General features: G+C 54.9%; 8 non-coding genes and 2 pseudogenes across 8 annotated transcripts; all 10 read right to left on the reverse strand.

Moving 5' to 3' along the window:
- Positions 1-1,911: 1,911 nt before the first annotated feature.
- Positions 1,912-2,031, reverse strand: LOC141053401 (5S ribosomal RNA). Its single transcript, XR_012221139.1, has one exon. It is a non-coding gene; the product is annotated as a 5S ribosomal RNA (ribosomal RNA).
- A 1,077-nt stretch (positions 2,032-3,108) lies between these two features.
- Positions 3,109-3,227, reverse strand: LOC141053274 (5S ribosomal RNA). The gene has a single exon (XR_012221024.1). It is a non-coding gene; the product is annotated as a 5S ribosomal RNA (ribosomal RNA).
- Positions 3,228-4,262: 1,035 nt separating this feature from the next.
- On the reverse strand, positions 4,263-4,372 carry LOC141053574 (5S ribosomal RNA; annotated as a pseudogene).
- Positions 4,373-5,022: 650 nt separating this feature from the next.
- LOC141053607 (5S ribosomal RNA) lies at positions 5,023-5,141 on the reverse strand. Its single transcript, XR_012221226.1, has one exon. It is a non-coding gene; the product is annotated as a 5S ribosomal RNA (ribosomal RNA).
- A 2,341-nt stretch (positions 5,142-7,482) lies between these two features.
- Positions 7,483-7,602, reverse strand: LOC141053403 (5S ribosomal RNA). The gene has a single exon (XR_012221140.1). It is a non-coding gene; the product is annotated as a 5S ribosomal RNA (ribosomal RNA).
- Positions 7,603-8,679: 1,077 nt separating this feature from the next.
- LOC141053608 (5S ribosomal RNA) lies at positions 8,680-8,798 on the reverse strand. Its single transcript, XR_012221227.1, has one exon. It is a non-coding gene; the product is annotated as a 5S ribosomal RNA (ribosomal RNA).
- A 2,341-nt stretch (positions 8,799-11,139) lies between these two features.
- Positions 11,140-11,259, reverse strand: LOC141053404 (5S ribosomal RNA). Its single transcript, XR_012221141.1, has one exon. It is a non-coding gene; the product is annotated as a 5S ribosomal RNA (ribosomal RNA).
- Positions 11,260-12,336: 1,077 nt separating this feature from the next.
- LOC141053609 (5S ribosomal RNA) lies at positions 12,337-12,455 on the reverse strand. The gene has a single exon (XR_012221228.1). It is a non-coding gene; the product is annotated as a 5S ribosomal RNA (ribosomal RNA).
- A 1,035-nt stretch (positions 12,456-13,490) lies between these two features.
- LOC141053542 (5S ribosomal RNA) lies at positions 13,491-13,600 on the reverse strand (annotated as a pseudogene).
- A 650-nt stretch (positions 13,601-14,250) lies between these two features.
- LOC141053610 (5S ribosomal RNA) lies at positions 14,251-14,369 on the reverse strand. Its single transcript, XR_012221229.1, has one exon. It is a non-coding gene; the product is annotated as a 5S ribosomal RNA (ribosomal RNA).
- Positions 14,370-14,716: the final 347 nt, after the last annotated feature.

Consider the following 14,716-nt stretch of genomic DNA (forward strand, 5'->3'; position numbering starts at 1 on the left):
CTGCTGACGTGACATCAGCGTCTCAGCCAATGCCACAGACCTGGAGCAGCAGTGAGACTCTCCGGTGGACCCGGGTAGGGTGAGTACAGGGCGGTTTGTTGCTTTCTAAAAGCCTGCAACCTGGGAAGAACATTTAATGAAAGGGAACAACCCCTTTGACTGTCTGCAGCGCGCCACACCTAGGAAGCGCACAGTCACTTGCAAGCGAGCACGCACATATGCTTGCACATGGCCACACCTCCTATTTGCCCCTGCAGCCTCAGCGCCAGCAAGTGTCAGACTGTCCTGTCTGTCTTATTATCATTAATATTTGCGTGCCTTAGCAGGAAAATGCCCCCAATTCCCTCCCGCTCCTTCCTAGTGTAGGGTCGGACAGGTTCGCAGGATGCAGTGACGAGACACTAAACGAATGGTGGTTTTCGAAATTACTTTTATAAAACCCTAGCCGAAGGGCTAGGCTGAACAAAACAAGGAATAAGTACAACACCAACAGTCCACGCAGGGACTCAACAATCTTAACCCAATATAGTTTCACTTAGCCTTCCAGGGACTGCTGGGTTCGGTAGCGTGGCCGCGTTGAGGTCGCTGAGGCGGCTGTCCTGAGGAAAGTGATGTCGGTGGGGGCAACAGGCCCTGAAGGAAACGCTGCCGCTGGGGCGCAACAGGCCCTGAAGGAAACGGGGACATTGGGGCGCAACAGGCCCTGAAGATAACGCTGCCGCTGGGGCGCAACAGGCCCTGAAGGAAACGCTGTCGCTGGGGCGCAACAGGCCCTGAAGAAAACGCCTCCGCTGGGGCACAACAGGCCCTGAAGAAAACGCTGCCGCTGGGGTGCAACAGGCCCTGAAGAAAACACTGCCGCTGGGGCGCAACAGGCCCTGAAGAAAGCAATGCCGTTGGGTCTCAACAGGCCCTGAAGTAAATGATGGAGGTGGCGCGCGGTGATGACGCAGTTCCCCAGAAAGGCCTGTAGCCGTCCTTTACCAAGGAGTCTCTTCCTAAGCCAGGGTAGCGAGCCTTTAATCCCGCCTGTGACAAGGTGGCGTATCTTGAGGCCAATGGTGGCCGGGTCGGCGTGATGGGGGAAGGCTGGGGGGAAGGGCCCAGATCTCTGAGGCCTGGTTACCGGTACTCACGGCCACAACCGGAGGTATAGTTCCTCTCTCTCTAAGGCGGGGTTTAGCGGGGATAATTCTCTCAGAACGGGAGCGGGGAGCAGTCTCTGGGCACAGTCTCTCACGTCTCTCTTGTCGGTAAATCGGCCGCTTTCTCCTCGCAGGCTCCTCTCGGTACCCCTGCAAGTCACCCTGTGTCCTGCCTTCACTCCCTCTCTTCCCCAACTGCCACTTCAGCGCGTCCCCTGCTCCTTTTACCCTAGCCCCTCCCCCTGTTGCCCTGACAACCTCAGTCGCATGTCTCCCTTTGTAATTCCCCTGTTGTGCTTCCTTCAATAACTCTGATGGCGGTCCCCTTGGTTCCGGCCCAAACACTATATGGGGGTCCTCCTCCCCACACTAGTACTGAATTTGGGTCCTGGGCAGCCGTCTGATTGGGTTAGTTACACAAGCTTCTTTGCAGAAGAAGACGTTACTTCTGCCAGCCGGCCGGCCGGCCTCTAAAGATCATCCCCTGGGCGCCCGCTGAATGCCTGGCCCCTTAACGGCCCAGGATGCTTATGACGCCTTCATTTCCAGAAGGCAGGCCGAGGGGTCAATAAGCACTCTTAGCTGCGGCAAGGAGCTTGGTGTGAGGCATGCGAGGAGGCGTGGTAGCGTCCCTAGCTGCAAACCATCTCAGAGGCATCAGAGGCATTATGCGGCTTGGGGCTTCCAGCTTAGGTAATGTTGGTGTCTGATAAGGCGCCCCTGTATACTAGCCGAGCTGGGCCAGGGAGCAAAATGTCATCAAAATGGTCTACAGCACTCGGTGTTCCCAGGAGGTCTCCCATCCAAGTACTGTCCAAGCCCATCCCCGCTTTGCTTCCGAGTTCGGACGAGATCGGGCGTATCCAGGGTGGTATGGCCAGTAGACACGGCTTGGTCCATCGCCTGGCCAGCCTGCCTCAGGCTCGCATGGTGGCGAGAACTCTGACCATGTGGAGGCGGGCTCCGAAGGGCCGATGCAAAGGCTGGGCCGCCCCTACAGTCTTTGTTTGTTTTGCAGTGAAACCACGCGCCGCAGCAGGGCCCGAGCATCATTTGTCTTTAAATATGGCTCCACGCAGGGTCTCCTGCAGGCTAAACCATTCATCTGGGGGGACGTGACAGAAGGCGCAAGCTGGAGCAGCCGCAACTTGAGGCGGATTGAGACGTCCAGGAGCGAATGAAGGAAGAGGGTGAGATAGAATCATAGAATCGTAGAGTTGGAAGGGACCTCCTGGGCCATCTGGTCCAACCCCCTGCTCAAAGCAGGATTCGCTAAATCATCCCAGTCAGATGTCTGTCCAGCCTCTGTTTGAAGACTTCCATTGAAGGAGAACTCACCACTTCTCGTGGCAGCCTGTTCCACTCATTGATCACTCTAACTGTTAAAAAAATTTTTCTAATATCTAATCTGTGTCTCCTCCCATTCAGTTTCATCCCATTGCTTCTAGTCTTTCCTTGTGCAAATGAGAATAAAGTTGATCCTTCTACAATGTGACAGCCCTTTAGATATTTGTAGACAGCTATTAAGTCTCCTCTCAGTCTTCTCTTTTGCAAACTAAACATTCCCAAATCCTGCAACCTTTCCTCATAAGACAGGGTTTGCAGACCGGTCACCATTCTGGTTGCCAGTGACTGTGTGCTGCTCTTCAGGGGGGTCGTGTTGCCTGCAAAGGTGTCCTGCTTGCTTCGGCCTGTAAACTGGCCTCCAGGTTGCCGGCGGATGCCCCCAAGCCCGCGGGAGGCGCTGGTCCTGTTGAAAGGAAGCCTAGTATTAAAAGTAAATAAGCAACAATGCTGGAGGCCCACGGTGATGAGAAGGATGCTGGCAGTTTGCACGGACGAAATAGCGCAAGAGAGAAAGCAAATGAAAAGAGGAAAGAAGCATGTGTGCCCTTGTGAAAGGGAATGGAAAAAAGGCATAGAGGACAGTGACCCCTGCTGGTGGAAGGAAGGAAAAAGCAAAAGCCTACAGCACCTGGTATTCCCAGGCGGTCTCCCATCCAAGTACTAACCAGGCCCGACCCTGCTTAGCTTCCAAGATCAGACGAGATCGGGCGTGTTCAGGGTGGTGTGGCCGTAGGCAGAGACAGGCTTCTCACTTGCTGCTTTTCTACTATGCAGTCTGGCTGCCGGCTGCCCTGTCCAGTGCTCAGCAAGAAAAAAATGCAGAGCTGGAAATGAACCCGGTCTAAAGGAGCGCACCTGTTCCTTAATCACGCCTGGCTGGCGCTCCTTTTTGGACTGTCTCACTTATCGCCAGTGCTCAGCAAGAGGCCCTTTTGTAATTTCCTTTCTCTTCACTTTTTTGCTGGCTCTCTTAAAGGGGTTGTAGGCAGAACGCCCCGCTCAGAGCCGCTGAGCTCACTGATCGGCTGCTGACGTGACGTCAGCGTCGCAGCCAATGCCACAGACCTGGAGCAGCGGTGAGACTCTCCGGTGGACCCGGGTAGGGTGAGTACAGGGCGGTTTGTTGCTTTCTAAAAGCCTGCAACCTGGGAAGAACGTTTAATGAAAGGGAACAACCCCTTTGACTGTCTGCAGCGCGCCACACCTAGGAAGCGCACAGTCACTTGCAAGCGAGCACGCACATATGCTTGCACATGGCCACACCTCCTATTTGCCCCTGCAGCCTCAGCGCCAGCAAGTGTCAGACTGTCCTGTCTGTCTTATTATCATTAATATTTGCGTGCCTTAGCAGGAAAATACCCCCAATTCCCTCCCGCTCCTTCCTAGTACTGAATTTGGGTCCTGGGCAGCCGTTTGATTGGGTTAGTTACACAAGCTTCTTTGCAGAAGAAGACGTTACTTCTGCCGGCCGGACGTCCTCTAAAAATCATCCCCTGGGCGCCCGCTGAATGCCTGGCCCCTTAACGGCCCAGGATGCTTATGACGCCATCATTTCCAGAAGGCAGGCTGAGGGATCAATAAGCACTCTTAGCCGCGGCAAGGAGCTCGGTGTGAGGCATGCGAGGAGGCGTGGTAGCGTCCCTAGCTGCAAACCATCTCAGAGGCATCAGAGGCATTATGCGGCTTGGGGCTTCCAGCTTATGTTGGTGTCTGATAAGACGCCCCTGTATACTAGCCGAGCTGGGCCAGGGAGCAAAATGTCATCAAAATGGTCTACAGCACTCGGTGTTCCCAGGAGGTCTACCATCCAAGTACTGTCCAAGCCCATCCCCGCTTTGCTTCCGAGTTCAGGCGTATCCAGGGTGGTATGGCCAGTAGACACGGCTTGGTCCATCGCCTGGCCAGCCTGCCTCAGGCTCGCGTGGTGGCGAGAACTCTGACCATGTGGAGGCGGGCTCCGAAGGGCCGATGCAAAGGCTGGGCCGACCCTACAGTCTTTGTTTGTTTTGCAGTGAAACCACGCGCCGCAGCAGGGCCCGAGCATCATTTGTCTTTAAATATGGCTCCACGCAGGGTCTCCTGCAGGATAAACCATTCATCTGGGGGGACGTGACAGAAGGAGCAAGCTTGAGGAGCCGCAACTTGAGGCGGATTGAGACGTCCAGGAGCGAATGAAGGAAGAGGGTGAGATGGTTGCCAGTGACTGTGTGCTGCTCTTCAGGGGGGTCTTGTTGCCTGCAAAGGTGTCCTGCTTGCTTCGGCCTGTAAACTGGCCTCCAGGTTGCCGGCGGATGCCCCCAAGCCCGCGGGAGGCGCTGGTCCTGTTGAAAGGAAGCCTAGTATTAAAAGTAAATAAGCAACAATGCTGGAGGACCACGGTGATGAGAAGGATGCTGGCAGTTTGCACGGACGAAATAGCGCAAGAGAGAAAGCAAATGAAAAGAGGAAAGAAGCATGTGTGCCCTTGTGAAAGGGAATGGAAAAAAGGAATAGAGGACAGTGACCCCTGCTGGTGGAAGGAAAAAGCAAAAGCCTACAGCACCTGGTATTCCCAGGCGGTCTCCCATCCAAGTACTAACCAGGCCCGACCCTGCTTAGCTTCCGAGATCAGACGAGATCGGGCGTGTTCAGGGTGGTGTGGCCGTAGGCAGAGACAAGCTTCTCACTTGCTGCTTTTCTACTATGCAGTCTGGCTGCCGGCTGCCCTGTCCAGTGCTCAGCAAGAAAAAATTGCAGAGCTGGAAATGAACCCGGTCTAAAGGAGCGCACCTGTTCCTTAATCACGCCTGGCTGGCGCTCCTTTTTGGACTGTCTCACTTATCGCCAGTGCTCAGCAAGAGGCCCTTTTGTAATTTCCTTTCTCTTCACTTTTTTGCTGGCTCTCTTAAAGGGGTTGTAGGCAGAACGCCCCGCTCAGAGCCGCTGAGCTCACTGATCGGCTGCTGACGTGACATCAGCGTCGCAGCCAATGCCACAGACCTGGAGCAGCAGTGAGACTCTCCGGTGGACCCGGGTAGGGTGAGTACAGGGCGGTTTGTTGCTTTCTAAAAGCCTGCAACCTGGGAAGAACATTTAATGAAAGGGAACAACCCCTTTGACTGTCTGCAGCGCGCCACACCTAGGAAGCGCACAGTCACTTGCAAGCGAGCACGCACATATGCTTGCACATGGCCACACCTCCTATTTGCCCCTGCAGCCTCAGCGCCAGCAAGTGTCAGACTGTCCTGTCTGTCTTATTATCATTAATATTTGCATGCCTTAGCAGGAAAATGCCCCCAATTCCCTCCCGCTCCTTCCTAGTGTAGGGTCAGACAGGTTCGCAGGATGCAGTGACGAGACACTAAACGAATGGTGGTTTTCGAAATTACTTTTATAAAACCCTAGCCGAAGGGCTAGGCTGAACAAAACAAGGAATAAGTACAACACCAACAGTCCACGCAGGGACTCAACAATCTTAACCCAATATAGTTTCACTTAGCCTTCCAGGGACTGCTGGGTTCGGTAGCGTGGCCGCGTTGAGGTCGCTGAGGCGGCTGTCCTGAGGAAAGTGATGTCGGTGGGGGCAACAGGCCCTGAAGAAAATAATACCGTTGGGGGGCAACAAGCCCTGAAGAAAACGAGGACGTTGGGGCGCAACAGGTCCTGAAGAAAACGGGGATGTTGGGGCGCAACAGGCCCTGAAGGAAACGCTGCCGCTGGGGCGCAACAAGCCCTGAAGGAAACGCTGCCGCTGGGGCGCAACAGGCCCTGAAGGAAACGGGGACATTGGGGCGCAACAGGCCCTGAAGATAACGCTGCCGCTGGGGCGCAACAGGCCCTGAAGGAAACGCTGCCGCTGGGGCGCAACAGGCCCTGAAGAAAACGCCTCCGCTGGGGCACAACAGACCCTGAAGAAAACGCTGCCGCTGGGGTGCAACAGACCCTGAAGAAAACACTGCCGCTGGGGCGCAACAGGCCCTGAAGAAAGCAATGCCGTTGGGTCTCAACAGGCCCTGAAGTAAATGATGGAGGTGGCGCGCGGTGATGACGCAGTTCCCCAGAAAGGCCTGTAGCCGTCCTTTACCAAGGAGTCTCTTCCTAAGCCAGGGTAGCGAGCTTTTAATCCCGCCTGTGACAAGGTGGCGTATCTTGAGGCCAATGGTGGCCGGGTCGGCGTGATGGGGGAAGGCTGGGGGGAAGGGCCCAGATCTCTGAGGCCTGGTTACCGGTACTCACGGCCACAACCGGAGGTATAGTTCCTCTCTCTCTAAGGCGGGGTTTAGCGGGGATAATTCTCTCAGAACGGGAGCGGGGAGCAGTCTCTGGGCACAGTCTCTCACGTCTCTCTTGTCGGTAAATCGGCCGCTTTCTCCTCGCAGGCTCCTCTCGGTACCCCTGCAAGTCACCCTGTGTCCTGCCTTCACTCCCTCTCTTCCCCAACTGCCACTTCAGCGCGTCCCCTGCTCCTTTTACCCTAGCCCCTCCCCCTGTTGCCCTGACAACCTCAGTCGCATGTCTCCCTTTGTAATTCCCCTGTTGTGCTTCCTTCAATAACTCTGATGGCGGTCCCCTTGGTTCCGGCCCAAACACTATATGGGGGTCCTCCTCCCCACACTAGTACTGAATTTGGGTCCTGGGCAGCCGTCTGATTGGGTTAGTTACACAAGCTTCTTTGCAGAAGAAGACGTTACTTCTGCCAGCCGGCCGGCCGGCCTCTAAAGATCATCCCCTGGGCGCCCGCTGAATGCCTGGCCCCTTAACGGCCCAGGATGCTTATGACGCCTTCATTTCCAGAAGGCAGGCCGAGGGGTCAATAAGCACTCTTAGCTGCGGCAAGGAGCTTGGTGTGAGGCATGCGAGGAGGCGTGGTAGCGTCCCTAGCTGCAAACCATCTCAGAGGCATCAGAGGCATTATGCGGCTTGGGGCTTCCAGCTTAGGTAATGTTGGTGTCTGATAAGGCGCCCCTGTATACTAGCCGAGCTGGGCCAGGGAGCAAAATGTCATCAAAATGGTCTACAGCACTCGGTGTTCCCAGGAGGTCTCCCATCCAAGTACTGTCCAAGCCCATCCCCGCTTTGCTTCCGAGTTCGGACGAGATCGGGCGTATCCAGGGTGGTATGGCCAGTAGACACAGCTTGGTCCATCGCCTGGCCAGCCTGCCTCAGGCTCGCATGGTGGCGAGAACTCTGACCATGTGGAGGCGGGCTCCGAAGGGCCGATGCAAAGGCTGGGCCGCCCCTACAGTCTTTGTTTGTTTTGCAGTGAAACCACGCGCCGCAGCAGGGCCCGAGCATCATTTGTCTTTAAATATGGCTCCACGCAGGGTCTCCTGCAGGCTAAACCATTCATCTGGGGGGACGTGACAGAAGGCGCAAGCTGGAGCAGCCGCAACTTGAGGCGGATTGAGACGTCCAGGAGCGAATGAAGGAAGAGGGTGAGATAGAATCATAGAATCTTAGAGTTGGAAGGGACCTCCTGGGCCATCTGGTCCAACCCCCTGCTCAAAGCAGGATTCGCTAAATCATCCCAGTCAGATGTCTGTCCAGCCTCTGTTTGAAGACTTCCATTGAAGGAGAACTCACCACTTCTCGTGGCAGCCTGTTCCACTCATTGATCACTCTAACTGTTAAAAAAAATTTTCTAATATCTAATCTGTGTCTCCTCCCATTCAGTTTCATCACATTGCTTCTAGTCTTTCCTTGTGCAAATGAGAATAAAGTTGATCCTTCTACAATGTGACAGCCCTTTAGATATTTGTAGACAGCTATTAAGTCTCCTCTCAGTCTTCTCTTTTGCAAACTAAACATTCCCAAATCCTGCAACCTTTCCTCATAAGACAGGGTTTGCAGACCGGTCACCATTCTGGTTGCCAGTGACTGTGTGCTGCTCTTCAGGGGGGTCGTGTTGCCTGCAAAGGTGTCCTGCTTGCTTCGGCCTGTAAACTGGCCTCCAGGTTGCCGGCGGATGCCCCCAAGCCCGCGGGAGGCGCTGGTCCTGTTGAAAGGAAGCCTAGTATTAAAAGTAAATAAGCAACAATGCTGGAGGCCCACGGTGATGAGAAGGATGCTGGCAGTTTGCACGGACGAAATAGCGCAAGAGAGAAAGCAAATGAAAAGAGGAAAGAAGCATGTGTGCCCTTGTGAAAGGGAATGGAAAAAAGGCATAGAGGACAGTGACCCCTGCTGGTGGAAGGAAGGAAAAAGCAAAAGCCTACAGCACCTGGTATTCCCAGGCGGTCTCCCATCCAAGTACTAACCAGGCCCGACCCTGCTTAGCTTCCGAGATCAGACGAGATCGGGCGTGTTCAGGGTGGTGTGGCCGTAGGCAGAGACAGGCTTCTCACTTGCTGCTTTTCTACTATGCAGTCTGGCTGCCGGCTGCCCTGTCCAGTGCTCAGCAAGAAAAAAATGCAGAGCTGGAAATGAACCTGGTCTAAAGGAGCGCACCTGTTCCTTAATCACGCCTGGCTGGCGCTCCTTTTTGGACTGTCTCACTTATCGCCAGTGCTCAGCAAGAGGCCCTTTTGTAATTTCCTTTCTCTTCACTTTTTTGCTGGCTCTCTTAAAGGGGTTGTAGGCAGAACGCCCCGCTCAGAGCCGCTGAGCTCACTGATCGGCTGCTGACGTGACATCAGCGTCGCAGCCAATGCCACAGACCTGGAGCAGCAGTGAGACTCTCCGGTGGACCCGGGTAGGGTGAGTACAGGGCGGTTTGTTGCTTTCTAAAAGCCTGCAACCTGGGAAGAACATTTAATGAAAGGGAACAACCCCTTTGACTGTCTGCAGCGCGCCACACCTAGGAAGCGCACAGTCACTTGCAAGCGAGCACGCACATATGCTTGCACATGGCCACACCTCCTATTTGCCCCTGCAGCCTCAGCGCCAGCAAGTGTCAGACTGTCCTGTCTGTCTTATTATCATTAATATTTGCGTGCCTTAGCAGGAAAATGCCCCCAATTCCCTCCCGCTCCTTCCTAGTGTAGGGTCGGACAGGTTCGCAGGATGCAGTGACGAGACACTAAACGAATGGTGGTTTTCGAAATTACTTTTATAAAACCCTAGCCGAAGGGCTAGGCTGAACAAAACAAGGAATAAGTACAACACCAACAGTCCACGCAGGGACTCAACAATCTTAACCCAATATAGTTTCACTTAGCCTTCCAGGGACTGCTGGGTTCGGTAGCGTGGCCGCGTTGAGGTCGCTGAGGCGGCTGTCCTGAGGAAAGTGATGTCGGTGGGGGCAACAGGCCCTGAAGAAAATAATTCCGTTGGGGGGCAACAAGCCCTGAAGAAAACGAGGACGTTGGGGCGCAACAGGTCCTGAAGAAAACGGGGACGTTGGGGCGCAACAGGCCCTGAAGGAAACGCTGCCGCTGGGGCGCAACAAGCCCTGAAGGAAACGCTGCCGCTGGGGCGCAACAGGCCCTGAAGGAAACGGGGACATTGGGGCGCAACAGGCCCTGAAGATAACGCTGCCGCTGGGGCGCAACAGGCCCTGAAGGAAACGCTGCCGCTGGGGCGCAACAGGCCCTGAAGAAAACGCCTCCGCTGGGGCACAACAGGCCCTGAAGAAAACGCTGCCGCTGGGGTGCAACAGGCCCTGAAGAAAACACTGCCGCTGGGGCGCAACAGGCCCTGAAGAAAGCAATGCCGTTGGGTCTCAACAGGCCCTGAAGTAAATGATGGAGGTGGCGCGCGGTGATGACGCAGTTCCCCAGAAAGGCCTGTAGCCGTCCTTTACCAAGGAGTCTCTTCCTAAGCCAGGGTAGCGAGCCTTTAATCCCGCCTGTGACAAGGTGGCGTATCTTGAGGCCAATGGTGGCCGGGTCGGCGTGATGGGGGAAGGCTGGGGGGAAGGGCCCAGATCTCTGAGGCCTGGTTACCGGTACTCACGGCCACAACCGGAGGTATAGTTCCTCTCTCTCTAAGGCGGGGTTTAGCGGGGATAATTCTCTCAGAACGGGAGCGGGGAGCAGTCTCTGGGCACAGTCTCTCACGTCTCTCTTGTCGGTAAATCGGCCGCTTTCTCCTCGCAGGCTCCTCTCGGTACCCCTGCAAGTCACCCTGTGTCCTGCCTTCACTCCCTCTCTTCCCCAACTGCCACTTCAGCGCGTCCCCTGCTCCTTTTACCCTAGCCCCTCCCCCTGTTGCCCTGACAACCTCAGTCGCATGTCTCCCTTTGTAATTCCCCTGTTGTGCTTCCTTCAATAACTCTGATGGCGGTCCCCTTGGTTCCGGCCCAAACACTATATGGGGGTCCTCCTCCCCACACTAGTACTGAATTTGGGTCCTGGGCAGCCGTCTGATTGGGTTAGTTACACAAGCTTCTTTGCAGAAGAAGACGTTACTTCTGCCAGCCGGCCGGCCGGCCTCTAAAGATCATCCCCTGGGCGCCCGCTGAATGCCTGGCCCCTTAACGGCCCAGGATGCTTATGACGCCTTCATTTCCAGAAGGCAGGCCGAGGGGTCAATAAGCACTCTTAGCTGCGGCAAGGAGCTTGGTGTGAGGCATGCGAGGAGGCGTGGTAGCGTCCCTAGCTGCAAACCATCTCAGAGGCATCAGAGGCATTATGCGGCTTGGGGCTTCCAGCTTAGGTAATGTTGGTGTCTGATAAGGCGCCCCTGTATACTAGCCGAGCTGGGCCAGGGAGCAAAATGTCATCAAAATGGTCTACAGCACTCGGTGTTCCCAGGAGGTCTCCCATCCAAGTACTGTCCAAGCCCATCCCCGCTTTGCTTCCGAGTTCGGACGAGATCGGGCGTATCCAGGGTGGTATGGCCAGTAGACACGGCTTGGTCCATCGCCTGGCCAGCCTGCCTCAGGCTCGCATGGTGGCGAGAACTCTGACCATGTGGAGGCGGGCTCCGAAGGGCCGATGCAAAGGCTGGGCCGCCCCTACAGTCTTTGTTTGTTTTGCAGTGAAACCACGCGCCGCAGCAGGGCCCGAGCATCATTTGTCTTTAAATATGGCTCCACGCAGGGTCTCCTGCAGGCTAAACCATTCATCTGGGGGGACGTGACAGAAGGCGCAAGCTGGAGCAGCCGCAACTTGAGGCGGATTGAGACGTCCAGGAGCGAATGAAGGAAGAGGGTGAGATAGAATCATAGAATCGTAGAGTTGGAAGGGACCTCCTGGGCCATCTGGTCCAACCCCCTGCTCAAAGCAGGATTCGCTAAATCATCCCAGTCAGATGTCTGTCCAGCCTCTGTTTGAAGACTTCCATTGAAGGAGAACTCACCACTTCTCGTGGCAGCCTGTTCCACTCATTGATCACTCTAACTGTTAAAAAATTTTTTCTAATATCTAATCTGTGTCTCCTCCCATTCAGTTTCATCCCATTGCTTCTAGTCTTTCCTTGTGCAAATGAGAATAAAGTTGATCCTTCTACAATGTGACAGCCCTTTAGATATTTGTAGACAGCTATTAAGTCTCCTCTCAGTCTTCTCTTTTGCAAACTAAACATTCCCAAATCCTGCAACCTTTCCTCATAAGACAGGGTTTGCAGACCGGTCACCATTCTGGTTGCCAGTGACTGTGTGCTGCTCTTCAGGGGGGTCGTGTTGCCTGCAAAGGTGTCCTGCTTGCTTCGGCCTGTAAACTGGCCTCCAGGTTGCCGGCGGATGCCCCCAAGCCCGCGGGAGGCGCTGGTCCTGTTGAAAGGAAGCCTAGTATTAAAAGTAAATAAGCAACAATGCTGGAGGCCCACGGTGATGAGAAGGATGCTGGCAGTTTGCACGGACGAAATAGCGCAAGAGAGAAAGCAAATGAAAAGAGGAAAGAAGCATGTGTGCCCTTGTGAAAGGGAATGGAAAAAAGGCATAGAGGACAGTGACCCCTGCTGGTGGAAGGAAGGAAAAAGCAAAAGCCTACAGCACCTGGTATTCCCAGGCGGTCTCCCATCCAAGTACTAACCAGGCCCGACCCTGCTTAGCTTCCGAGATCAGACGAGATCGGGCGTGTTCAGGGTGGTGTGGCCGTAGGCGGAGACAGGCTTCTCACTTGCTGCTTTTCTACTATGCAGTCTGGCTGCCGGCTGCCCTGTCCAGTGCTCAGCAAGAAAAAAATGCAGAGCTGGAAATGAACCCGGTCTAAAGGAGCGCACCTGTTCCTTAATCACGCCTGGCTGGCGCTCCTTTTTGGACTGTCTCACTTATCGCCAGTGCTCAGCAAGAGGCCCTTTTGTAATTTCCTTTCTCTTCACTTTTTTGCTGGCTCTCTTAAAGGGGTTGTAGGCAGAACGCCCCGCTCAGAGCCGCTGAGCTCACTGATCGGCTGCTGACGTGACGTCAGCGTCGCAGCCAATGCCACAGACCTGGAGCAGCGGTGAGACTCTCCGGTGGACCCGGGTAGGGTGAGTACAGGGCGGTTTGTTGCTTTCTAAAAGCCTGCAACCTGGGAAGAACGTTTAATGAAAGGGAACAACCCCTTTGACTGTCTGCAGCGCGCCACACCTAGGAAGCGCACAGTCACTTGCAAGCGAGCACGCACATATGCTTGCACATGGCCACACCTCCTATTTGCCCCTGCAGCCTCAGCGCCAGCAAGTGTCAGACTGTCCTGTCTGTCTTATTATCATTAATATTTGCGTGCCTTAGCAGGAAAATACCCCCAATTCCCTCCCGCTCCTTCCTAGTACTGAATTTGGGTCCTGGGCAGCCGTTTGATTGGGTTAGTTACACAAGCTTCTTTGCAGAAGAAGACGTTACTTCTGCCGGCCGGACGTCCTCTAAAAATCATCCCCTGGGCGCCCGCTGAATGCCTGGCCCCTTAACGGCCCAGGATGCTTATGACGCCATCATTTCCAGAAGGCAGGCTGAGGGATCAATAAGCACTCTTAGACGCGGCAAGGAGCTCGGTGTGAGGCATGCGAGGAGGCGTGGTAGCGTCCCTAGCTGCAAACCATCTCAGAGGCATCAGAGGCATTATGCGGCTTGGGGCTTCCAGCTTATGTTGGTGTCTGATAAGACGCCCCTGTATACTAGCCGAGCTGGGCCAGGGAGCAAAATGTCATCAAAATGGTCTACAGCACTCGGTGTTCCCAGGAGGTCTACCATCCAAGTACTGTCCAAGCCCATCCCCGCTTTGCTTCCGAGTTCGGGCGTATCCAGGGTGGTATGGCCAGTAGACACGGCTTGGTCCATCGCCTGGCCAGCCTGCCTCAGGCTCGCGTGGTGGCGAGAACTCTGACCATGTGGAGGCGGGCTCCGAAGGGCCGATGCAAAGGCTGGGCCGACCCTACAGTCTTTGTTTGTTTTGCAGTGAAACCACGCGCCGCAGCAGGGCCCGAGCATCATTTGTCTTTAAATATGGCTCCACGCAGGGTCTCCTGCAGGATAAACCATTCATCTGGGGGGACGTGACAGAAGGAGCAAGCTTGAGGAGCCGCAACTTGAGGCGGATTGAGACGTCCAGGAGCGAATGAAGGAAGAGGGTGAGATGGTTGCCAGTGACTGTGTGCTGCTCTTCAGGGGGGTCTTGTTGCCTGCAAAGGTGTCCTGCTTGCTTCGGCCTGTAAACTGGCCTCCAGGTTGCCGGCGGATGCCCCCAAGCCCGCGGGAGGCGCTGGTCCTGTTGAAAGGAAGCCTAGTATTAAAAGTAAATAAGCAACAATGCTGGAGGACCACGGTGATGAGAAGGATGCTGGCAGTTTGCACGGACGAAATAGCGCAAGAGAGAAAGCAAATGAAAAGAGGAAAGAAGCATGTGTGCCCTTGTGAAAGGGAATGGAAAAAAGGAATAGAGGACAGTGACCCCTGCTGGTGGAAGGAAAAAGCAAAAGCCTACAGCACCTGGTATTCCCAGGCGGTCTCCCATCCAAGTACTAACCAGGCCCGACCCTGCTTAGCTTCCGAGATCAGACGAGATCGGGCGTGTTCAGGGTGGTGTGGCCGTAGGCAGAGACAAGCTTCTCACTTGCTGCTTTTCTACTATGCAGTCTGGCTGCCGGCTGCCCTGTCCAGTGCTCAGCAAGAAAAAATTGCAGAGCTGGAAATGAACCCGGTCTAAAGGAGCGCACCTGTTCCTTAATCACGCCTGGCTGGCGCTCCTTTTTGGACTGTCTCACTTATCGCCAGTGCTCAGCAAGAGGCCCTTTTGTAATTTCCTTTCTCTTCACTTTTTTGCTGGCTCTCTTAAAGGGGTTGTAGGCAGAACGCCCCGCTCAGAGCCGCTGAGCTCACTGATCGGCTGCTGACGTGACATCAGCGTCGCAGCCAATGCCACAGACCTGGAGCAGCAGTGAGA

This window comes from Dendrobates tinctorius, unplaced genomic scaffold (assembly GCF_039654945.1).
Source record: "Dendrobates tinctorius isolate UK_male_01 unplaced genomic scaffold, ASM3965494v1 ptg000165l, whole genome shotgun sequence".
NCBI classification, from domain to species: Eukaryota; Metazoa; Chordata; class Amphibia; order Anura; family Dendrobatidae; genus Dendrobates; species Dendrobates tinctorius.